The sequence below is a fragment of the Petromyzon marinus genome, chromosome 24 (genome assembly GCF_048934315.1).
Source record: "Petromyzon marinus isolate PM22_M1 ecotype Great Lakes invasive population chromosome 24, UKy_Petmar_22M1.pri1.0, whole genome shotgun sequence".
Classification (NCBI taxonomy): domain Eukaryota; kingdom Metazoa; phylum Chordata; class Hyperoartia; order Petromyzontiformes; family Petromyzontidae; genus Petromyzon; species Petromyzon marinus.
Window position 1 is genome coordinate 16,678,651 of NC_133690.1, and position 25,389 is coordinate 16,704,039.

Consider the following 25,389-nt stretch of genomic DNA (forward strand, 5'->3'; position numbering starts at 1 on the left):
ACGGAGACTCGCACCTCCTATCCATTGGACAGGCGACTTGAGCTTGGCCTGAGTTGACCCAATTTCTCCCAGAAACGCGAGTTGAAGGACAACTTGAGTCTGGTGTAAAAAAAAAACCAGTGGCATTTCATGATTTTACAACGCACAGTCAGAAATAAATCATTGAGAAGTCAGTTAAACAAAATGTGCACAGTTTAAAAATCTGTGATTATGCAGTGTTATTTTTTTACCTTTTGGTTTGTAAGATTCCACCCCCCTCCCCCACCGCCCCCCTGGGCTATCTGCACTGCTGGCCCTGTCTCACAGTTCAAGTCCGAGCTCAACCTCTTCCTCCCCCACCTTCATGATGATGATCAATCATCATCTTTGCCTTTATAGGTCACTTCCTTCCATACGTTAGCAATGCAAAGCACCCCACAGCTCATGTCAACCATCCGAAGGGAACCCTCAGCAACAGCTGTCCCTGTGCAGCGACACTAGATGACTTGGCAACGGCCTACGAACAAGCACGAGTCTGCTCGTTGGGGGAGGTACGATTGCGATGCATAATCCCAATTGAGTAAACTTGCAGGCAAGTAACTCATTCAAATTTGTACAAGTTTGAATAAGTTACTTGCAGCCAAGTAACTTATTCAAATTTGTACAAGTTTGGACCCGGACACAAAGAACACGATGGCCTACTCTTCTTTGAATGACGCTCACGGGATCTTTAACGTCCACTGTGAAGCTGACGGAGCGCTTCTCACGGTCGACGCGCTCGTGGCATTCGCCAGGGTGGCCTGCCGGATTTGAACCGTGAACCTCTTGCAACGTGCAACGAACACGCTGCCGCTACGGGTGGTACAGTGGTAACACTCTTGCACTCTTCCGTCGCATCACTGGTGTTGGCCAAACATCCCAAGTCTGCTGACTTGAGTGTGGCTTTTCTGCATAAATAAATCATGATCAAGTGGAGTCATTGGCAGTCAATGCAATATTTTAAATTATGTAAAGTGGTTCCATTTGCGACACCTGAGAATTGTCCTGGTCGCCAATGTTGTAATCGATTTAATAGCCGGGAAGGCCTACAAATTGCCAACTGCGGTAGTCTAGTTTGGACGGGACCGATTTCCGCACCGTCATCAGCGTTAATGAATACGAGATCCGCGACACCCTCAACGGAAGATCACAGGCAGATTTGGTGACATTGCCGGTATGTGCTTTATTTTTTGTTAGTTACATTAGGATCAACGTGTGTGCCGCTTCCGAACATCGATGGACTTTAACTTATTAATTTCGCCCTCAATTTTACAAACGTACTTCATTTCGAGTAAACACCACCTATTGAAACCGACGGTGGGAACTGACGGCGTGGTCCGGTGACCGAAGCCACGGTGGGGCCTGCCAGGAGGCTGCGCTGCGCTGGTGCGACCTCGGGGAGCGACACGTGCCGGTTGTGCAACAAGGCAGCCAATGGGAGCGAGACGGGGGGCGCGCGATAGACATCTGTGAAAAAGAGCTTTATAGCTCATCGGATTCCTCCAGCATGAATAAATATTCTGATTCATTCAGCAGCAAGTGAACTGCGCGCACAAGTCTTAACGGCAGCTGTTGACATTTCAGAGCATTCCATTGCATTCATCACATTTACTCTTAATATTCTAAATCTTTTAGGTGTTATGTTGTTCGTTATCAGCACGGGGTTAGGGTGGTTGAGACGGCCTGTGAACACCGTGTTGCTCAATCTGCCTGAATCGAGTTTTGTTTTTATTTCAATGCTCTTACTCTTACCCTTTACAGCAGAACATCTCTCATCCGCCACGGTGATGGTGGAAGAACATCATGGCTCACATTGTCCATGAATTTAAACAACATATCCGTGGGGAAACAACAATCAAAATACGAATAATCATGGATGACAGAAGTCATGGTAAGAGGAAGTCATGCGAAGAGCAGTTATGGTAAGAGATCAGAAACGATCAACCATAATTTTTATTTTGTTTGTGTGCACAGTTAATATGATCACCTTGTACAGCGTTTCGTCTATACAAGTCTTTAAAAAATCTAATCATGATTCAACTAATTTCCCACGGACTATTGCTTCCATTCTTGTTAATAAATAACCACAACAGTGCCATCATCACTTTACTGCTCATGGCAGCAACTTAATAAAAAAATTCCCACATTCACAATGCTTCCAGCACACTTCCGATCGCCCAGGGACACACAGCCTCAGCCTACAGCAGCGTTCTTCACGGATTTTCAAAGGAGGGCGGCACTTTCGCCGATAAGACATCATCAGTGTTAGGGCCGCCACACATTGGAAACCATTGAGGTTTGGACAGCAACGCGCTGATGATGATGATGGGTGGTGTTTTCACCATTTGTGTATTGCCGGGGGGCCACATGTTAAGGGCCGCGCTAAAGGCCACCAGGGGCCGCGAGTGGCCCATGGGCCTTGCGATGAAGAACACCGCACGACACCGTGGCTCTGCGACTTGCGGCCTTGTGTTCCCTCGTTCTTGGACATTGATTTTCTAAAAGTAATTATTTTATTCAGAAAGTTATTAATTTTGTTTGACGTGAAAATCAACCCCCTTCCCCACCGCCCTCCACCCCACCCCTATCAACTAAATTCTTCACCAGCTGCCTTTGGTCAAACACTTAAGAAATAATGACGGAGTGAAGCGCCTCTCAAAAGGACGCCTCGTCCGATGCATTTATCCACCACGCATGTTCACGACACAGCATAAACCACCGGCGGCGCACCACTTCTCCGGCGTGTGTTCGGATTGCGCCTCGTATTGTTCGACATCACGTCCGACGTTTCGATCCACGTGCCGGGGAGATTCTCGAGTCAGTCCCTGAAGAAGCTCCCCAGCACGTGGAGCAAGATGTCCCCGCACATCATCCTGAACAACACGCGGTACAACTCAAGTTATTAATAACCTCTATTTTTCTTCTTTGGTTCTTTCGGTAAGGTCACGTAGAATGAGAATAAAATAATAAAATAACACAATAAAATTCTCACGACGTTTCGGCTGCTTGCGTTGTGGCCGAAACGTCGTGAGAATTTTATTGTGTTATTTTATTATTTTATTCTCATTCTACGTGACCTTACCGAAAGAACCAAAGAAGATAAATCCTTGCAGTCACGAAAGCTTTAAATCGAAATTTAACCTCTATTTTATGAGGAGTCTTATTGAAAGACGCTTCAATATGAAGGACACTCACAAGTATAGTTAAAAGTCTAAGCGAAATAGAAAGTTGATAAGAACAATATCAATGACTACTCTCAAAATTCCATTACACATCGTAGCACAACTGCAAACCCCATGCGGTAAACCGCTGGTAAATGCTGAACATTGGGGGGCAGTGACACAGTAATCAGTTCACCGCGCGATGAACTCAGCGACCCGAGATCAATTTCCGGCCATCCCGTGCCGAGTACATACAGTGTGATAAATTAAAATTACAGCCCTTTTTAAAAAGCAATTGTCCTCCCCTACAGATGAAAGACACGGGCTTCCATGCCTGCTCGTTCGTTTTAAATGGCCAGGTGTTCAAGGGTAGGAGAGGGAGGCTCACAATCGGAAGGCTGCGAGGTCAAATCCTGGTTGGGGGTTGAGTAAGACCACCATCCCTTCGGGGTCAATAAAATAAGTTCACATTGGAAAGTCTCACCCCCACCATAATAAGCACGTGGAAATTCAGTCACTGGATGAGGGCTCTAAATAGATGATCACCATCTCACTGCTATGTGAGCAGCAAATCGCTGACTTTGTGAGTATGAATTGTGCTGTATTTTTAGCTTAATTTGCACTCACTCACAAGATATACTCAAATTTCTCTGCATGCCAACATCTGCAGAATAAGCCCTCAGGGAAGGGCTTGACTGAATGAGATGAAAAACATATTTGCACGATGAGGGTTTCTTTATTGTTGTATACACGTAATTCTGAGTCATCGGCCAGCGACCTTCAAAATACACCACAAAGGGGAACCTGGTTCTGCATTTGGTGGCTCAAACTTAAGACCCATCACCTCAAGAATTGAAGATGATGATGGCTAGTGGTCAAGACTAATAGCAGTGGCAACCAACACAGAGAATGGGCACCACGGTAGCGAAATGTTAACTATCTCGCCTGTTATACATGTGGTCACGGGTTTGATCCTGACCCTGATGCCTATATATTTGGAGTTTGCGTGTCTCTCTCTACCCTTGGTCGCGTGGATTTTTCTCCAGGTCCTCTAGGCTTTCCCTCCACATTTAGAAACATGCACTTATAGTATTTGGCTGCTATAAATTTCCACGCGAAAAGCCACTTCGTGAAGCTATCACTTGTGGCCAGGTCGCTTCTAAAAAAAAGAGCTATGCAGCTCAGTGGGCTTTACCTGACAATATAAAAAATAGTTTAGTTTAGAATGCGCCCGAGGGAAACGAATGTTTACTGCGGCGTCGCTCGTTACATTGCAAGATTGTGAGAGGCGGCGGTGGCTTGGGGATTCCATCATCCAGCAGTGGATGGATCATGGCCGATTTTGATGTGGTCTCAAACTCAGGGACTCCAGCGTTGTTGGGTCAGTGCCCTGGCATAGGATTTAGCGAGCACCTTTAACCTCGTGAGCTACTGGCCACATCAGGCCATCTTAAGTTAATACCTCCACACTCCGCCTTAGTAAGCCGCTTAATCACTCGAGAACGGGGGTGGGAACCTACGTCCAGGGACTTAATTCCATACGGCCCCTGGCTACGTTAGGTCTACCACCTGGAAACAGCCCGCCGACGATAACCATTTCACACTGGCGTCCCCTTAGCTGCACTGATCAGTCGCTGGATGGGGAATATTTTGGACCTAGCATTTGGGCCCTAGCAGAAATACTTTTCTGATTGTACCACAACTTTGTTTTTGTGAAGGTGCCAAACCAATGACTCATTCAATAAATGAGACGATAGATAATTACAGGATTACACCCAATGTGCATCATTAGGTGGGATGATTTTGAAGTGATGACTTTAAGGTTGCCCAATTGGTGGAGGTGCCCTATGACTAAAGTTTCACGGATGTGCTCTATGGCTCTCCGACGTGTTTTCGGGTTGTACCGCATGTTTGGTGGCACGATGTTCGACGTTTTTGGACTTAAATTCAGCTCGAAGCAGCGTTAACCTCAGACATTGTGCCGAACAACACGCGGCGCAACCAGAAAACACAACGCGAAGCTCTCCAACAGCTGTCACGAGCCACCCTTGAGGAAGGGGCCTCGTGCTTTCAAGGGGACTCTTACCCGGTAAACAATTGAGAACTTGATTTCAGGTAATGAGTGAATGGGCCTCTCAACAGCAAGGCCACAAGATTTACGCCGGACAGCAAGAGCAGGCGACTTTTGCACAAATTGTCCGAGGCGGGCGGGCGAGCGAGCGTGCGGCCGGCCTCCACTGTTTAACCGGGAGATTAAATAAACCCAGAAAGACATGCGAAGTAACACTGCCCGCTTCGTGGCATTGCCTCTTAGTGTGTGGCCAACATTCAAAATATATATTTTAATCTTGCTCTAGTCGAGGGCAACCTGTGGATTTGATTGTACAGTACAGTATATTATCATCAGGTCTACCAATCAGTGAACTCATTCAACAGTTTAACGTGAAGTACATTTTACAGACAAATACCATTATTGCTTTTCCTCAGTGGACTGCAGTCTCGAATAGCAATTGGAAGTGATCTCCTTCTGCGCCTTGGATCAAACTCCGGGACAGTAGTAGCTCCTTCCCTCTCATCAGAATATGTATTTAGACTGGAGGAAATCCAACAAGCCACGATGCTCTTTGTCACAGACACGTAGTCATCATCAGAGTCGTCGCTGCGTGGCGGGTGAGAGGCGCAGCCACCACCACCGCCTGCCGGAGTTTCGTCCCGACCGGAATTCAAACGACGACACTCCGTCGCAAGATCGAACACTGCCGGTCACTAACCTCGTTCGCAACATCAGCATGCAGCGTCCCTGCAAAACATGCAACGTCCGAACCAACGTTGGCCCAACGTTTTACTGGGTTTGGGAGGAGGCGGAGGAGGCGGAGGAGGAGGGGGGGGGGGGGTTAGTCGAGGAGGAGACGCCGACGACGCCAGCCAGCTCCAGTGGCCTCTTGAGTGGAGACTTCCATTGTGTGGCGCCCGTTTCCGTGACAACTCCCAGGCAACAAGGAGTCCAGGCGACGTGCATTGATCCTCTTGGAGGAGGAGGAGGTGGGGGGGGGGTGCCTTACAGACGTGGGATTTAAAACTATGAAAATTAAACGAGTTTGTTATTTTACCACGTGCAGCGCCCACTGAGGTGTGTAGCTCTTTCTTCAGAAGCGACTTGGCGATCGCGACGAAGTGGTAGTTCATCGTCTGACGTGACATACTCTGAAGCGCATGACTTGACTTTGGAGGAGGGGATCGTAATAAGAAATGAATCAACTCGTCTCATGTCTCAGCAAGCCATGGGCGTACCAGTGCCACGCAGTGCGTAACGTGCGGGATGAGTCCTAAGGGGGTTCAAAAATTCAGTCACCCCCCCCCCCCCCGACTGAAAACCCCTTGAGGGAAATCCCAAGAAATTGAGGGGAAACCAAATAAACTGAGGGGAAATCCCAAGAAACTGAGGGAAAATCCCAAGAAACTGAGGGGAAACCAAAGAAACCGAGGGAAAATCCCAAGAAACTGAGGGGAAACCAAAGAAACTGAGGGGAAATCCCAAGAAACTGAGAGGAAACCAAAGAAACCGAGGGAAAATCCCAAGAAACTGAGGGGAAACCAAATAAACCGAGGGAAAATCCCAAGAAACTGAGGGGAAATCCCAATAAACTGAGGGGAAATCCCAAGAAACTGACGGGAAACCAAAGAAACTGAGGGAAAATCCCAAGAAACTGGGGGGAAACCAAAGAAACTGACGGGAAACCAAAGAAACTGAGGGAAAATCCCAAGAAACTGGGGGGAAACCAAAGAAACTGAGGGGAAATCCCAAGAAACTGAGGGGAAATCCCAAAAAAACTGACGGAAAACCAAAGAAACTGAGGGGAAATCCCAAGAAACTGAGAGGGAACTTCAAGCGACGGAGTCCACATTTGGAGAAAAGAGAGGGCCTTCCTGGGTTTGCGTAGCAGCAACAGGCGAATGTACACCACCGCAAATACAAAAATAACTTAGAACACTTCTTAATTTCCCGCTTATTTCTCAAAGAAAGCTTGCGAGCGAAAGACACCAACTTTGCAGTTGACCCTTACACAGGACCTGAACTCTCATCGGCAGATGCCGAGCGAGACACTGCGATGAATGTGGCTGTGTCGTTTGCAACAGGCAAACGACAAAAAATAACAAACGTGAGAATCCATTGCATGGCTGTGAGACGATCAACGTTGTGAGAAATCCACGAGACCTCTGAATGTGGCACTCACACAAGCAAAGGTGCAGCCCTGCAATGGCTCGCTCACACCACAGACTGCCGGAGGAGCCTCCGCCAATGTATTGCTGAACTTCTTTCGCACCGTACGTAGCCAACCGTGCTAATCCGAGGCGCGGGGGAATGCCAACCAACTAAAACGCAAAAAAAAGCGGTTCTACAATTTTCGGCTCTAGCGGGTCGAGTCTTCCACGCCTGAAAACGTCACCTGTTATTGTTTTACTTTTAAGGGCCCAAGTGCTGTTGACGAATTTGTTGCGTTTATTGTGTAAATGTTTTTGCACCACTTCCAACGCAGCAGCAGCAGCAACAGCTTAGGTTGGTAATCTTGACAATTTGCCATTTCATTTTTACATTTTGATTTTACAATTGCTCATACATTGTACTGTATGTCCCAACAGACAAAAGTTAAATAAAATAAAAATCTAACCATAAACCCACACAAATGCGCGCGTTACCTGGCATTCAACCAACATCGCAGCCTTAACTCTCAAACAATAGCAGCAGCAGCTCAACACTGTAGGGTGGGTCAACATGTCAGCCAAAGCACTTTGTGAAATTCCACACATTGCTCTTGGTCCAAAACTAAACTTACACACGACTATAAAAATATAAATTGCACAACTGTCATAGTCGCAGCCAGATGCTCACAGCGACACACACGTGAATTAACTGGTGTGGCAGGTAGTGCTTGCCGTATGACCCCAAACACGTACTGTATGTTGGGGGTTATTAATGCTCGCGTTAAAACGTTGATTCATAAACGTCTAAACGTGTGTTTGCTTTACCCACTGGCATGCACGTGCATTGAGATTCGTCAGCACCTTTTAACTCAAGGCCTGTTCACTTATTTGCGTATTTTCTGCATATTGTTTTAAATTTAGTATAGCAAATAACAATGGAATCTGTCCATGGGTACTTACATGTCCCATAATTCACTTGTGTACAGGTGCAAGTTGGAATTGCAGGATTTCCAGATGGCTACAGATTGAGTGTGGCCTTCATGTAGCAGTGAATCGACCATGGTTGATGATGATTAAATTTTGATTTAAAGAATATGATGATGATTACTTTACCTACTAAAATAAACTTTTTTTTATTTTACCAGGTAAGGCCCACTGAGCTGTTATAGCTCTTTTTTCAGAAGAGCGACCTGACCACAAATAACAATTCAACGAAGTGGCTTATCACGTGGACATTTATAGCAAGCCAAATACTCTAAACGCGTTTCTAAATGTGGAGGGGAAAACCAAGAAAAAAATCCACGCGACCACGGGGAGAACATGCAAACTCCAAATATAGAGGCGTCACGCTTTGGATCGAACCCACAACCTCCTGTATACCAGGCAATGTAGTTAACATCGAGTAGTCGGTCTGGCAATACCAGGTGTTGTGGGTTTGGGGCTGCGAGGTGGCGAGGAGGCTGGCAGTGACAGATTGTGAATTCTTAATCTGTGTGGGGTTTTGAGTATGATGAATAATGCACTTTGATCCAGGAAAGCCTCACGTAGCCTCAAGATTTCTGTTCAGGACGGTCCTGTAATGGGATGTTTGACCAATTCGAATAATACAGTGACATGCAAAGGCTGAAAGGTGGCAGCGCTCGCTGGCCTTATTATGTTTTACTGTCCTTTTTGTAAAAAACGTGTACGAGTTTTATTGGCAGTAAGGCAGACCCTAGCAAATGGATTACCTATAGCTTAAACTTGCACAAACACACAAACACAAACTGCTTACAATTTAACCACGCATTCATTAGCAGCGGACACAAACATGCCGACAAACCGAAGTTGAATTACCTCCGGAAGTACCGTGAAGGAAAAAAGTATTTGACCTCCTGCTGATTTTGTACGTTTGCCCACTGACAAAGAAATGATCAGTCTATAATTTTAATGGTAGGTTTATTTGAACAGTGAGAGGCAGAATAACAACAAAAATCCAGAAAAACGCATGTCAAAAATGTTATAAATTGATTTGCATTTTAATGAGGGAATTACGTATTTGACCCCCTCTCAATCAGAAAGATTTCTGGCTCCCAGGTGTCTTTTATACAGGTAACGAGCTGAGATTAGGAGCACACTCTTAAAGGGAGTGCTCCTAATCTCAGCTTGTTACCTGTATAAAAGACACCTGTCCACAGAAGCAATCAATCAATCAGATTCCAAACTCTCCACCATGGCCAAGACCAAAGAGCTCTTCAAGGATATCAGGAACAAGATTGTAGACCTACACAAGGCTGGAATGGGCAACAAGACCATTTCCAAGCAGCTTGGTGAGGTGACAACAGTTGGTGCGATTATTCGCAAATGGAAGAAACACAAAATAACTGTCAATCTCCTTCGGCCTGGGGCTCCATGCAAGATCTTACCTCGTGGAGCTGCAATGATCATGAGAACGGTGAGGAATCAGCCCAGAACTACACAGGAGGATCTTGTCAATGATCTCAAGTCAGCTGGGACCATAATCACCTTCACGGCATAGTGGTGTAGTGTTGTAAGGACGAGCAGACTTCTTAGGAGGCACACTCTGTTTATTGTATTATTTCCTTATACAATGCTTAACACACACAGAGGGATATACGGTCCCCTCACCCGATACCCTAGGGAGGTACAGCCTCCGGACTTGGCGGGACTCACACGTCTACCGCTAACCTCCTTGATACCTAAGGAGGTACAGCCTCCGGACTTGGCGGGACTCACACGTCTACCGCTATCCTAGTCCTCCAGCTAGGACCTAGGGGAGGCTATCTGACCCACCGCTGGCCCGGTGGGTCCTGACCACTGGGTATGCCGAGCCTTAGCCCTTAGAAGGTCTGGAAGGCTGGTCCAGGGTCCTAGCTAGGCTTCAGCCCAGTCTTCTGTCTTCGTGTAGGGAGAGAACTCCCCGAGGTCCGTTGGGTCACCCGTCTTATACTCCTTCATGGCCAGGCAGAACCAATCATACATTCCCACGTGGAACCGTCTGATTGGTTCGTACCAAACCCTGGCTACGATCCGTTTCACATCGACTGACCTCAACCGTTGTACCCAGGGGTAATGCTGCACTGCCCTGGTGGCAATGCAGGTTATGCAACAGCGCGTAGTTAACACCTCTACAGTGGTACCACACTCTGCCGTGAAGGACTGAAATCCTGCAGCGCCTGCAGGGTCTTCCTGCTCAAGAAAGCACATATACATGCCCGTCTGAAGTTTGCCAATGAACATCTGAATGATTGAGAGGACAACTGGGTGAAAGTGTTGTGGTCAGATGAGACCAAAATGGAGCTCTTTGGCATCAACTCAACTCGCCGTGTTCGGAGGAGGAGGAATGCTGCCTATGACCCCAAGAACACCATCCCCACCGTCAAACATGGAGGTGGAAACATTATGCTTTGGGGGTGTTTTTCTGCTAAGGGGACAGGACAACTTCACCGCATCAAAGGGACGATGGACGGGGCCATGTACTGTCAAATCTTGGGTGAGAACCTCCTTCCCTCAGCCAGGGCATTGAAAATGGGTCGTGGATGGGTATTCCAGCATGACAATGACCCAAAACACAGGCCAAGGCTCAAGAAGAAGCCCATTAAGGTCCTGGAGTGGCCTAGCCAGTCTCCAGACCTTAATCCCATAGAAAATCTGTGGAGGGAGCTGAAGGTTCGAGTTGCCAAACGTCAGCCTCGAAACCTTAATGACTTGGAGAAGATCTGCAAAGAGGAGTGGGACAAAATCCCTCCTGAGATGTGTGCAAACCTGGTGGCCAACTACAAGAAACGTCTGACCTCTGTGATTGCCAACAAGGGTTTTGCTACCAAGTACTAAGTCATGTTTTGCAGAGGGGTCAAATACTTATTTCCCTCATTAAAATGCAAATCAATTTATAACATTTTGACATGCGTTTTTCTGGATTTTTTTTGTTGTTATTCTGTCTCTCACTGTTCAAATAAACCTACCATTAAAATTATAGACTGATCATTTCTTTGTCAGTGAGCAAACGTACAAAATCAGCAGGGGATCAAATACTTTTTTCCCTCACTGTACGTCCTACATACAGTTGAAAATGTATTTACGGGAAAGTTAGTGAAGTTAAATAGTGCTGTCATTATAACGCACGATCTGCTGTGTCAAATCAGTCTCCTTGTTCTCAGCCTACATCCAAGTAGTCCATAATTATTGCACACGTCAAAAATAAAACACCTGAATACTGAGAATGTTGTCCCAAAATGTTTCAATCATAACAAATACAACCAGAAATATGAGAGAGTGGCAAAAATAATGCGACAAAAGCTAATAAGTGCACAAAAAAGGCATGGAGTGGTTATTCCTAAGAATTACACCCGAAAAGAGGAACGCACGGATCATAAAACCTACACAAGTTAAATACATCGTGGTGATTGTTAAGTCAGTGTGCTTAGACAGGACACGCCACTCGAACGATGTCGTGGCAGCCAAAGGACAGAAAATGTGTTGAGGACATCCAACGCGGATATGGCCTTCAGCAAGCATTATATAGAATATAGCTGATGTTATACATAATAGATAGGCTGATGTGACCCCTGCAACCACAATTACCACAATATACATAGAGTATATATATTTTTATATATAATTGTGACTGTGCATAGTGACAATTGAATCTAAATGCTGTTAGGGGTGAATCATAATTCCAGCATTATAATTACTTTGAATTCATATTCTAGAGGTGCCTTTCCTCCTGATGTAGTATCGTGCAAGCTATTTAACAGGATAACCTAAGTTATAGCGATGCCATTTTAAAGATTAAATATTGCACAGTATAGATTTATTTTTGTATGTATTTATTTTTACGTCTGCTGGAGAGGTTTGAAAGCAGCCCAACAAATATCACAATCTGAAGGGAATTAAGTAAATTGTGATGATTTTCTAGTTGGGCCTGGAAGCTGAACTTAGCCCAAATTTTGTTGAATCTATGTTTATGACTAGAAATGTTTAATTAAAAAAATCAGCATTTTTCATTTTGGCCTCCCCCATGGAAAACTAGGGTGAAGTTATATATGTTTTACCTAAACCAATTAAAGTGCGTGTGTGTGTGGAGGAGTCTAAAGATGCCGATTCAATATGTAATTCGATTTTTTTGTTGAAAAAAACTAAATAGTTCATATTTTAATCCACCGTCTAAAATTGAAAACTGAAACTTGCGCATTTAAGCGAGGATGATTGGATTACACTGAGAGACAGATAGGAACACATGCAGGTTAATTCCATCATTCAGTGAGTGGGCTTGGACAGGACACGTCACGCCTATAATGGACAATGACCGATGGTCAAGGATAATAGCGGAGTGGCGGCTAAGGGATGGAATGTGTCCAAGCGTACGAACACACCGAGGAGATGGAGCGACGAAATTAGAATGTGCGCAGGATCTCGGTGAATTGTTGGATCGCGGGATCATGAGAGATGGCGATAGCTTGGAGGAGGGGGCCTGCATCCGGCAGTGGATTTCATTGACCATGGCTGATGATCATGGAAAAAAAAGTTTGGGGAACAAAACTTCCACTCTTTGTGGTTGAACTTAGGACGATTAAAGTTTGCACCTGGAGGCTGGGAAAGGAACTCAATCCAAGCATGCATAGGTATGACATCAGATTTTTTTTTATATTTGTCTGCTACATTTTGTGAGTGTGACGCTAATGCGGAAATAACGAGGGCACAGCAATCTACCAGTTACTCGAACAATATAGTGGGCGGTCCGTTTAGAAGATCTCCACTGACATAATGCAACATTACAGGGAGAACATTGCATCTCACATGTCTCCCAACGAATATGTATGAAGCGCGTATTGCATGTTTAAAAAAAACTCTCCTCTGTAAGACACTGAGGCATCGTTCTTACGATTACAGTAGCCGCTCATCTGTTGATAAATTGGTTATAAATAAGTTTGGGTATCAATAAATAAGATTACCCCCCCTACTATACGCGTCTTCAGTTGTTTCATCGCAGCTTGGAACGGTCCGGAACACCGAACAATTTTGGTAGGCACGCCACACCCATCATCCGAACAAGTTTTTTTGTTTTTAATATGTATGTAAAAACCTTGTTCGTGCAATTATTGGAATATGAGGTTGACGTGGAGTTACTGTGCCCAGTACTCGCGCGACGGTACCTGATGTCGCTAATCGAGTCCACGGGGTATGTTTTGATGATACAAATGGGACGTGTCTGGAGATGGCGTCACACTTTATAGCGATTAGATAACACACGTGTGCGTGGAAACGAGAAAACATGGTAATTAACACAAGAGGTGACAGTTTTCCACTGTGTTATGCCACCGATCTCTGGATTGCAAGCCCAGCGCGTTCAAGCCATGACATCAGCGTGGCATCACTCCATGTAGCAAGCGTCTATTATTTACAGTGAATGTAATGGGACTCCCACGTAACAACAGACGTGTACCTTCAACAATACACACACGTATGCATATGTATACACTATGCTCTCTGTTCGTGTCTTGAGTTTTGGGATGCCAACTTTAACACTTACAAGCACCTCCATGGAAAACAATGAGTAACACAACACGGACACTGAAGTCTCACTGCTAAGCTGGTCGATCGATGGCAGGATATCAACTTAAACAGGAACCAACAACAACAATAAAAAAACACCCAAACTGCGCGGGTGTTCCGGGTGTTTAACCTTCACTCTCAACATTCGCAGAAATCTTCATCGACCGATTGGAAGGGGACATCAATGACCACCAACAACGATAAGTAACACAGACGGGAAGAAGAAAAAAAAACACACGCACGCGTTAAAGTAAGGGGCGTCGAACCTTTTGACGGTCAAGGTCCGCTGGTAGGGTGGCCGAGTGGCCGCGCAATCGACGACATCTGAGAGTGTCCGCGGTGATGATAAAGAGATGGACGTTCTGCGCTCACGGATGAACTTTCCGTGAGCACGGGTTGCACCGCACGCACGCACGTGTGCGTGTGTGCGTAGGGGGTAGGAGGAGAGAGGAAACTCGCTCAGGTGAACGGACAGAGAACAGAGGGGACAGGGGGCGCCCACGTGGAAATAACCAAACACCTTCCCCACCACCACCAGAAGCAGCAGCAGCGCATTGTAACCTTCGCCTCGAGACTCGCGAGCCGCGTTCATCATCCGCACGACGCGCGGGAGCCACCTCCTGACCGCGATTCTCCAACTCGGGCAGGCGGCAGTGTGGTGGATGGCGGAGAGGGAGGTTATTTTGCGATACCGGTAACCGGATTAGGAAAGAAACTGGTTGAATTCGGTTACCGGTTTTTTGCATTCGTTCATTCTGATTGCGCCCCACGACACTGCTCCATGCGCAACGCACGCATGTGCGTGCGTGTTTAGGATGTGTGCGGCCAATTAAGGGACATTTGTATTCATGAGTGTTCACACCTAATGTACCGTGTAGCAAATCCGTGCATTCGTTACAGATACAGTGAAATCTTGGATTGCGAGCATAATTCGTTCCGGAAATGTGCTCGTAATCCAAAGCACTCGTATATCAAAACGAATTTCCCCATAAGAAATCATGGGAACTCAAGATGATTCGTTCCACAACTCAAAAATATTTTTTAAAAAAAATATTGATACAAAATCCTGTACCTTTTTATTTAAATAATATAAAGTAATCTATAGTATTAATTAAATTTAATCGTGGCTGGTGTGAGGGAGACGAGAGAGGAGAAGAGGAGGAGGGTTATACTGGTAGGAACCTCCTGGTTACACCACCAGCCCACAGGGGATTATTGTGTCCGTCCGTCCGTCGTGCATCCACAAATGGGAGGGGTGGGGCTGGGTGGAGAGGGGAGGGTGGGGAGGGGCTGGGTGGGGAGGGAGGGAGGGGCAGGGTGGGGAGGGTGGGGAGGGGCTGCGTGGGGAGGGGAGGGTGGGGAGGGGCTGGGTGGGGAGGGGCTGCGTGGGGAGGGGAGGGTGGGGAGGGAGGGGCTGGGTGGGGAGGGTGGGGCTGAGTGGGGGGTGGGAGGGGTGGGGCTGGGTGGGGAGGAGCTGGTCACCCCGTGGTGCCCTTATAAAACTCAACGTTTAACCTACTCACGCCGGCTTGTGCCCGCCCTCACAGTCCGGCATATTGTGCTGAATACACCACGTGGTGCCGCCGTTGAGCCTGGCCATTGACCGAGCAACCCAACGTTCCTACCAGCTCCCTCCGCAGGAATGTTTGTGTAGGACGATTTTCACTGTCAGTAACGGAATCACTGCCATCTGTTGGCTCACTGGAATATTTTTCTTTTTGTGCGACTTTAACAAGGAACCCATCCAATGACACTTGCTTTTGCCTCCTTTTGAGGATTTCGCAGAAATGTGACATTGTATTGTTGCTAAACAGATTCATCGCTCGCACTGCTACAGCCTTATTCGGGCGCTGCTTTTCTAAAGAACAGTCACTACACTTGGACACAAAATAAAAAAAATGCTTTATGCACACACGTGGTCACAACACTACTGTAGTAAACAGTATACACGTGGTCACAACACTATAGTACTGTAGTAAACAGTATACACGTGGTCACAACACTATACTGTAGTAAACAGTATACACGTGGTCACAACACTATAGTACTGTAGTAAACAGTATACACGTGGTCACAACACTATAGTACTGTAGTAAACAGTATACACGTGGTCACAACACTATAGTACTGTAGTAAACAGTATACACGTGGTCACAACACTATACTGTAGTAAACAGTATACACGTGGTCACAACACTATAGTACTGTAGTAAACAGTATACACGTGGTCACAACACTATAGTACTGTAGTAAACAGTATACACGTGGTCACAACACTATAGTACTGTAGTAAACAGTATACACGTGGTCACAACACTATACTGTAGTAAACAGTATACACGTGGTCACAACACTATAGTACTGTAGTAAACAGTACACACGTGGTCACAACACTATAGTACTATAGTAAACAGTACACACGTGGTCACAACACTATAGTACTATAGTAAACAGTATACACGTGGTCACAACACTGTAGTACTATAGTAAACAGTATACACGTGGTCACAACACTATAGTACTATAGTAAACAGTATACACGTGGTCACAACACTATAGTACTGTAGTAAACAGTATACACGTGGTCACAACACTATAGTACTGTAGTAAACAGTATACACGTGGTCACAACACTATACTGTAGTAAACAGTATACACGTGGTCACAACACTATAGTACTGTAGTAAACAGTATACACGTGGTCACAACACTATAGTACTGTAGTAAACAGTATACACGTGGTCACAACACTATACTGTAGTAAACAGTATACACGTGGTCACAACACTATAGTACTGTAGTAAACAGTATACACGTGGTCACAACACTATAGTACTGTAGTAAACAGTACACACGTGGTCACAACACTATAGTACTATAGTAAACAGTACACACGTGGTCACAACACTATAGTACTATAGTAAACAGTATACACGTGGTCACAACACTGTAGTACTATAGTAAACAGTATACACGTGGTCACAACACTATAGTACTATAGTAAACAGTATACGCTCGCACGGATGTTGACTATACGAGTGAGGCACGCCGCCTGAGACCGAGCATGGGAGACGATTACCCACAATCCCGCAGCGAGAGAGAGAGAAGAACCATTGGCTCAGTTGTGATCACGTGACGCTCGGCAGACAAAGCGTATACTGTACACGTACTGCTCGTATTGCAAGACATCGCTCGTTTATCAAATTATTATTTATTTTACATTTTTGCTCGTCTTGCAAAACACTCGCAGACCAAATTACTCGCAATCCAAGGTTTCACTGTACTGTATTCCACAAGAAACCATAACCGGTTTCCGACTTTCGGATTATGAAAATGGTTACCGGTTACAGATTATTGCTTAGAAACATGATTTATTTTTCATGCACACTGCTTCCCAGCGTTAAAGTAATGCCATTTATTAATCCTGGATATCCTCACTGAGTCTCAAGATTTTTTTTCAAGAGGGCCTAGCATTGGGATGTTTGGCAAGATCCATTATCGACTGGCTTATTGCGGGCGGAAGCTTGTGTACGTATTGTATGCTGAACTTCTTTCGCACCGTACGTGGCCAAGCACGCATTACAAGGCAATATCGCTCACAACTCCGCACAGATAGATGACTGCGTTCTCCTGGGCCACCTTTCGCTAACCCAAGCCGGCGATAATTGATTCTCCCAGCTCGTCTGTGATTAATCTATCGGGCATTTAGTGGGCTCATGGACTCCAGCGAACCTTCTATGGGACCGTTCATAAATGACGTCACGCGATTTTGGAGGATTTTTGACACCCCCCCTTCGTCACACTGCGTCACAAAAGTCAGACCCCCCCCCCCTCAAATATGACGTCACAAAGCCCTCCCCCCAAAAAAAATAAAACATGGTTCAAATCGTATTCTTAGTTTTTTCGGTAAAGTCACGTTGTTTCTCTTCAACGTGACTTTACCGAAAAAACTAAAAATATTAATTACTGCAGTCACGAAAGCTTTAAATCAAAATTTATGGTTCAAATCGCTTTAAACTATTGTCATTGTAGTGCGTATTTAATGTGCTGCTGCACTCTGATGTTGCAGGAGAAAACATTTATTAAAAAATCTATTTAATTAAGTAGAACGTGTTGTCTATATTTATTCAAAGTTGCGCATTTTGATGTGACGTCACATTTCTCACACCCCCCCCCCCTCGTCCCACATCATCACAACAAATATCTGATCCCCCCCCCCCCCCCCCCTATATACAACAAGAGAATCGAGCAACGTCTACCATTGTATCGTTTCGATAAAGATCCGGCGTCCCATCCCTCATCGTTACATTCGTCCACATCGTCGGCCATGATCTATCAACCGCTGGACGAAGGCGTCCAAAAGGGGCCCTCTCGCTCACGCGCCCTCCCCACCTGTCACTCCGCGGGGCCACTGGGTGGCAGGAGAGCATTCTCTTTGATGGCTTTCGATGGCATCGTCGCCGCGACTCGCACTGCAATGCGCAGCACGTCAAGATGCCATCACGATTATTCTCATTATATATTTAGGATGCATTTATAGCGCACCTTTCCAGGGCACTTTAACGGCACAAGCCATCGGCGGTACACACAAGGGGGCAAAAAGGGGAGCGACGCGTGGGCTTAGGGAGGTGACGGAATGGATGGAGGGACAGGGCCTAGGAATGGAGCTGCTGATGTTGCATGGGGTAGGAATAAGGCGGAGTGTGATGGTGAATGAGGGTGACGGGCGCAACGTGGATGAAAGGGCAGCGGGTTATGGGGCACATGCGTGAAGTCGTACGATGGATAGGTGCGATGGCTGGGCATGGATGAGGGTAGGTGAGGGGTGGTAGAGGCAGAGGTCTGGTGGCCGGATAGTTGACCCGATGGAGGAGCACAGCGGAGGGCTGGTGGAGAGATGTCGTTAGGTGCACATATTTACTGTTCACACAACTATTCCGCAACAGGCGTGTGAATACTTGCAACAGTGGCGACGACATGATCCTATCCAAAGCACGCCGTGTCCCATGCTATGCACCCAGCCTTGTGAATGTGCAAGAGAGGCTGGTGATTGACAGCCTGATATATGAAAAGCAGTATGTGATTCCTGCGTTCTAGTCAAGACGCCTTTTGGCATATATGTTGTATTTGTTTGCGCTCTGCGGGCATTTATTTCTGGCTCTTCTAATCTCCTTTTCGATTAGAAAGGTGCTCGAATGAAGTCAATGTGCGTATATGTGAGCGGAGTTGGAGGCGCACTAATTAGGCCACTGGCAATCTGACAAATCGACTGCAGGCCACGGCTCATATCAGTGGCGAGTGAGACCTGGACAGGTCCTGGCCACCACTTGCCCCTCACCAACCCGCAGTGACCAGAGTGGTGAAGTATGGTCAAATAATACACACGGTAGACACGACGTGCTTGGGGATGCCTTCATCCAACAACAGTAGATTGGCGGAACGGGCTGCACGTCAAGATGCTTTGTAACAATGTCATATTTTATACGAGGAGGTACATATAGCAGATGGAGCGATTAAATTAGCTCGTGTGTGCAGGCGGGAAGGTCGATTGTTACATTGCAGACCCGTGATAATCACATCTGTAAATGTATGCATGTTGAACTTTTTTCGCACCGTACGTAGGCGCGGGGTAAGGACAAGAAAGTGAACACAAAAAGCAAGATGTACGTACGGTTCGAGAAACCTCATCATGACAAACACAAAGAATCCAGAAATATACAGAGATGGCGACTATACGATGGGGGCCTTCATCCAGCAGTGGATTGTTCATGACCGACGGTGAGCATGATGACCCACCACCCTACCGCTCCCCACATTCATCTATACCCCGGACACACACACAATATACATTGCAGTATAAGGTGGGACAAACCATCTTCTCAATTGCACGTGGCCCCATTATTAGCAGCCTGCAGCTGCCCAATAGCGGGGGCATTACAAACCATACCTCCTACGTCGCCTTACCCTGCTCGAGTGCCCTGTCCCCACGGACTCCTCCAAGTGAGCCCACATCACGAGACAATAACGCTCACAACTCCGCACAGATAGATTCACGAATCCATCTCCCGGCCACCTCGCAGCCCAAACACACACAACCCATGGTGTCCCCCCCCCCCCAGGCGGCACTGGAAGTTAGTCAGAGATAAAGGGATGGCCCCGCAATTGCCTCTCTCACGCCACTGCAGGCGGAAGGGCATCAAATTGGACGAAGGACTCGTGAGAGATGTAGCGGCCTCTTTTGGCTACATGGGTCGCGTGATCCCATGATGTACAGCTATTTCTCCTAGGTGTTTTCACAAATGCCAACGTCGATCTATATATCCCGGGACAGCCACACACTCTAATATACATTGCACTTTTGGACAAAACCATGTTCTCAATTGCACATGGCCCCATTATTAGCAACGTGCAGCTGCCGATAGTTAGGGACATTACAAACCCACCTCGCGTTACCCTGCTCATGTGCCCGTCCCCAATGACTGTCTTCCTTCGCACGCTAGAATCCTGATATTTGCTGCCAGGATATACTTGCGTGGGGCGGTGTTGGCGCTGACCAAGATCGCATCCGCGGTCTCGTTTTACGCGAGCGGCCTCACGTGGCGGTGGCACACAGGTGCGCGGCTTTCACATTCCCAGGGCCAACCCCCAGAGCGGGCCTCTCTGTGTGCGATGTGGGGATGGCTTTCTTTGGTCGTTGGTGCAACCCACTGGCCGCTCCGATCATTCGCCGGCAGAATGTCAGATATTCACAAAGAGGCCACAACTCCTGGCTCACTCACAGCAACCTCTCTGCACGAATGTACAATCGTTGCTGGCGTCCACCTACGGGGTCTCTGGGCTAGCATCAGTGGTGATTCATCTGAAGCGGTCCTGCGCCTGCCCTAGATCGATTCGGCTTTAAATGAGTACCACGTGTAAGGTTCTGTTGTAGACGCGTATTGCAGAACTGCGAGAGATGGCGACTTCGTCAAACAGTGGATAGATCATGACTGACAATGATAGCCTCCTGCATGTATCGCTAGGCAGCAGCCTGCACATCCTTTGGATGTGACCCCTACCTCCAGCCAGCAAGACAGCGAGCAAAACTTATTTGTTTGTTTTATAGAATACAGAATGCAAATGCACAGGTGGAGGAAGGATGGTGGGGCGCGTGACGTCAACGGGACACTGTAGCACGCGAGTGACGTCATCACGCAGGTATGCGCGGTGACGTCACCGCCGCACAGGTACACGTGGTCCGGGTGGGGACGGACACTATATAAAAGTCAAAACAGTTTAAATACTTCCGAGGACAAACACCTATGTTAGAAGGCGTTGCAGAATTCACGCGTATACACGGCAGTGGTGTAGTAACTACATTATCAGTGGTGTAGTGCCTACATTATCAGTGGTGTAGTAACTACATTATCAGTGGTGTAGTAACTACATTATCAGTGGTGTAGTAACTACATTATCAGTGTCGTAGTAACTACATTATCAGTGACGTAGTAACTACATCATCAGTGGTGTAGTAACTACATTATCAGTGGCGTAGTAACTACATTATCAGTGGTGTAGTAACTACATTATCAGTGGTGTAGTAACTACATTATCAGTGACGTAGTAACTACACTATCAGTGGTGTAGTAACTACATTATCAGTGGTGTAGTAACTACATTATAAGTGGCGTCGTGACTACATTATCAGTGGTGTAGTAACTACACTATCAGTGGTGTAGTAACTCCATTATCAGTGACGTAGTAACTACATTATCAGTGGTGTAGTAACTACATTATCAGTGGTGTAGTGACTACATTATAAGTGGCGTCGTGACTACATTATCAGTGGTGTAGTAACTACATTATCAGTGGTGTAGTAACTACATTAGCAGTGGTGTAGTAACTACATTATCAGTGGTGTAGTAACTACATTATCAGTGGCGTAGTAACTACATTATCAGTGGTGTAGTAACTACATTATCAGTGGTGTAGTAACTACATTACCAGTGGTGTAGTAACTACGTTATCAGTGGTGTAGTAACTACATTATCAGTGGCGTAGTAACTACATTATCAGTGGCGTAGTAACTACATTATCAGTGGCGTAGTAACTACATTATCAATGGTGTAGTAACTATATTATCAGTGGTGTAGTAACTACATTATCAGTGGTGTAGTGATTACATTATCAGTGGCGTAGTAACTACACTATCAGTGGCGTAGTGACTACATTATCAGTGGTGTAGTGACTACATTATCAGTGGTGTAGTGACTACATTATCAGTGGTGTAGTAACTACATTATCAGTGGCGTAGTAACTACATTATCAGTGGCGTAGTAACTACATTATCAGTGGCGTAGTAACTACATTATCAGTGGCGTAGTAACTACATTATCAGTGGCGTAGTAACTACATTATCAGTGGTGTATGTTGCACAATCGAAAATGACGTGGGCAGGTGCTCCAAATCGAGGGCAAACACATTGTGGTCAATCTGTACAATGCAACAGCACTTGGCGTCACACAGCAATCCTCAATCGAGTCGCCATTAACCACGTGACTGGTCTACAAGTCCGGTGAATCAATGACCCTGCCAGCCACCCACAGGCCAAATTCAGTAATCGCATGCTGGTGTACACACGTGCGTTGATGGACTGCACAGCACGTACACGTCTCTCTCTCTCCCATGCTGCCAGCTATGGCTGCAAAGTTTGGTCGTACATGTTATGTATATCGTTACATTTGAATCACAGTTCCTATGATCACTGTTGCATTGTTTTTACTGCTTTTTTTGGTGATATTCGAAAACGTATGGTTAAGCCATGTTTGTTCGTTGAAGTACAGAGTTAGCCTGATAACGTTATCTAAATTGTCTTATAGTTGTTATTGTTCGACTTGCATCCCATTGGGATTTTTGCACACAGCGCTGATATACGGTGATTTTCTTTTCTGGAAGATTCTTGCTGGTTTTTCCTGGATGTTTCTGTTGCGCGCCGTCACTTTAAGATGTTTCTTTGTTCATGTTTTTGTTTGTTGCGGTTGCACCCGAGTCAAGAGCCGCATGGCTCACAGGGTTATACTGCAGTCACGAAAGCTTTAAATCGAAAAAGGGCAATACCTAATAAATGAAATCTGAATAAAATGTATTTTCATTTGCCGACCCCTGTTCTACAAAAACAAAATTAGCGGGCGAAGTTGGGGGCGGGGTGGGGGAGTGAATGTGACACCCATACCACGCTCGTAACCATAGAGGTGGAGTGGAATTGTATTTTTTTCCCCTGGATTTGAGGTGGCTGTCACGGAAGGGCAAGTTGCTGAGTTTCACGGCAACAGGTGTGCGGGCGATGCTACTGTTGCTGCTGCTACTGCCGCTGCTGCTACTGCTGCTACTGTTGTTGCTGCTGTTGCTGCTGCCGCTGCTGCTGCCGCTGTTGCTGCTACTGTTGCTGCTGTTACTACTGTTGCTGCTGTTGCCGCTGCTGCTGCTGTTGCTACTGTTGCTGGTGTTGCTGCTACTGTTGCTGCTGTTACTACTGTTGCTGCTATTGCCGCTGCTACTGTTGCTGCTGTTGCTACTGTTGCCGCTGCTGCTACTGCTGCCGCTGCTACTGCTGTTGCTACTGTTGCTGCTACTGTTGCTGCTGCTACTGTTGCTGCTGCTACTGTTGCTGCTGTTGCTGCCGCTGCTGCTGCTATTGCTGCTGCTACTGTTGCTACTGTTCCTGCTGCTACTGTTGCCGCTGCTGCTACTGTTGCTGCTGCTACTGTTGCTGCTGTTGCCGCTGTTGCCGCTGCTGCTGCCACTGTTGCTGCTGCTGCTGTTGCTACTGTTGCTACTGCTAATGCTGTTGCTACTGCTGCTGTTGCTGCTACTACTGTTGCTGCTGCTACTGTTGTTACTGTTGCTGCCGCTGCTGCTGGACCAGGTGTGAGTGAAGGGATAAGATGGGGGGTAACCCCACGCGTTCCGCCGCTGCCTTAAAGTCGACCCCCCCCCCACCCCGATGGCTCCCGGTCACCTGCTCTGGGTCGCTCATCAGGTATCGGAAGCGCTCAACGCCGGCAGGAAGCATCCACATGTGACGTTAAATTAATAAAAAAACAATCATGCACAAAACACACGCGTGCATACAATCCGATCGGTTTTGGTTATTTGCGCGTAAACTTTAAAGCGTGATTGCTCGCTTTAAAGCGCGTCCATTATATGGCTGTTGTTTGACCATACTTCGCCACGCTGGTTGAGACGCACGTTGTTGAAGCGGCGAGTTCAGGACTGGCTGCTGAATATCACGAGGCTGCTGATATTAGCCGTGGCCCCCACTTGAACTTAACGTCGTTGAATTCATAGCACGGTGCGCCAATTACTACGCCACCGTTCCACCACGCCACGGCCCTCTGCCAATCTGCCACTGTTGAATGAAGGCTTTCCCCACGCCGCGATTCACGCGGGGTTGCTTGACGCTATGGCACCGACCACCGTAATTGCTACATCTGCGGACAGGCGCCTCGCCCATAAAGACGGTCCCATCTTTGCGTGAGCCACCAACCCTCCGCTCCTGAGTTCTTGCATTCTTGACGCGGTATCATCATTGCCAACGCAGTGAACAGAGAGCCAACGTATCCGCCCGGCGCTCGCGAACATGTGACACCACGAGGTGCGATGCCGACTCGTATAACTTACAACAACATTATCGCTGCTGGTTCCCGGGTTGGCGCAGAGGTTCATTTTGGCTGTGTCAGATACATTGAGCTGGTACCGCTGACATCCTGGGTTTATGGTTCAAGCCCAGAGTCTGTGCGTGTCTCAGGAGTTCATAATGACCATGGCAGAGACACTGGGCCAGCAGTGATGAAATGTTGGGTTCAAGGTTGAAGTCCTGGAACTGTGTGTGTCTCAGGGGTTCATACTGGCTGTGTTAGAGACATTAAAATGACACCACTGAGATCCTTGGTGCATTTTTCGAGCCCTTGGTCCAAGTCTCTCTCTCAAGGGGTTCAAAAATTGGCCGTGTCAGACAATGAGCTGGCGCCGATTCAAGGTCCAAGCCCGTGCTTGGTCTGGGCCTCTTTCGCTCAGGAGTTAATAATGGACGTTTGAGAAACACCGAGCCAGCACTGCTGAGATGCTGCTGGATTCGAATCTGGATTTCAGCCACCATTGATAAAAAAACAGGTTTTCAAGACGTGAACCTTATGGCGGGTCCCCGGGGTCCCATATGCCCTCCCCGGCTCTTGCATAAACTGCGTTGCGACGTAATTTTATGTCTGTTGAAGGCGAACGATACGGCAATCTATTCTTCTCGACGAGCTCTACACGATGCACTAATCACAGTTTCAAAGTTTTGTTTATGACTACGGCAATTTTGGCAACGACCCAGGGTGCTTGGTGAAGAACGAGAGGATTGATTTCTGGTGGGTCGCGGTGTTCATGTGCGCGGTGGGACGGAGTCGGCAAAATAAATTAATTACGATTT

General features: G+C 46.7%; 1 protein-coding gene across 4 annotated transcripts in view; it reads right to left on the bottom strand.

Moving 5' to 3' along the window:
* Nucleotides 1-14,538, bottom strand: part of LOC116945626 (EF-hand calcium-binding domain-containing protein 4B-like) — a 42,881-nt gene extending 28,343 nt beyond the window's left edge. The window contains exons 1-3 of one of the 4 annotated variants that reach the window (XM_076069457.1): nucleotides 14,204-14,534; nucleotides 12,758-12,855; nucleotides 15-99 (exon numbers count right to left, since the gene is read on the bottom strand). The gene's annotated coding sequence lies outside the window, so the exon portion shown is untranslated. Of the gene's footprint in view, nucleotides 1-14; nucleotides 100-9,787; nucleotides 10,937-12,757; nucleotides 12,856-14,203 lie in introns of those variants that run through there. The other 3 variants (XM_032960123.2, XM_032960122.2, XM_076069458.1) reach the window with 3 other exon arrangements.
* Between the last annotated feature and the right edge of the window lie 10,851 nt (nucleotides 14,539-25,389).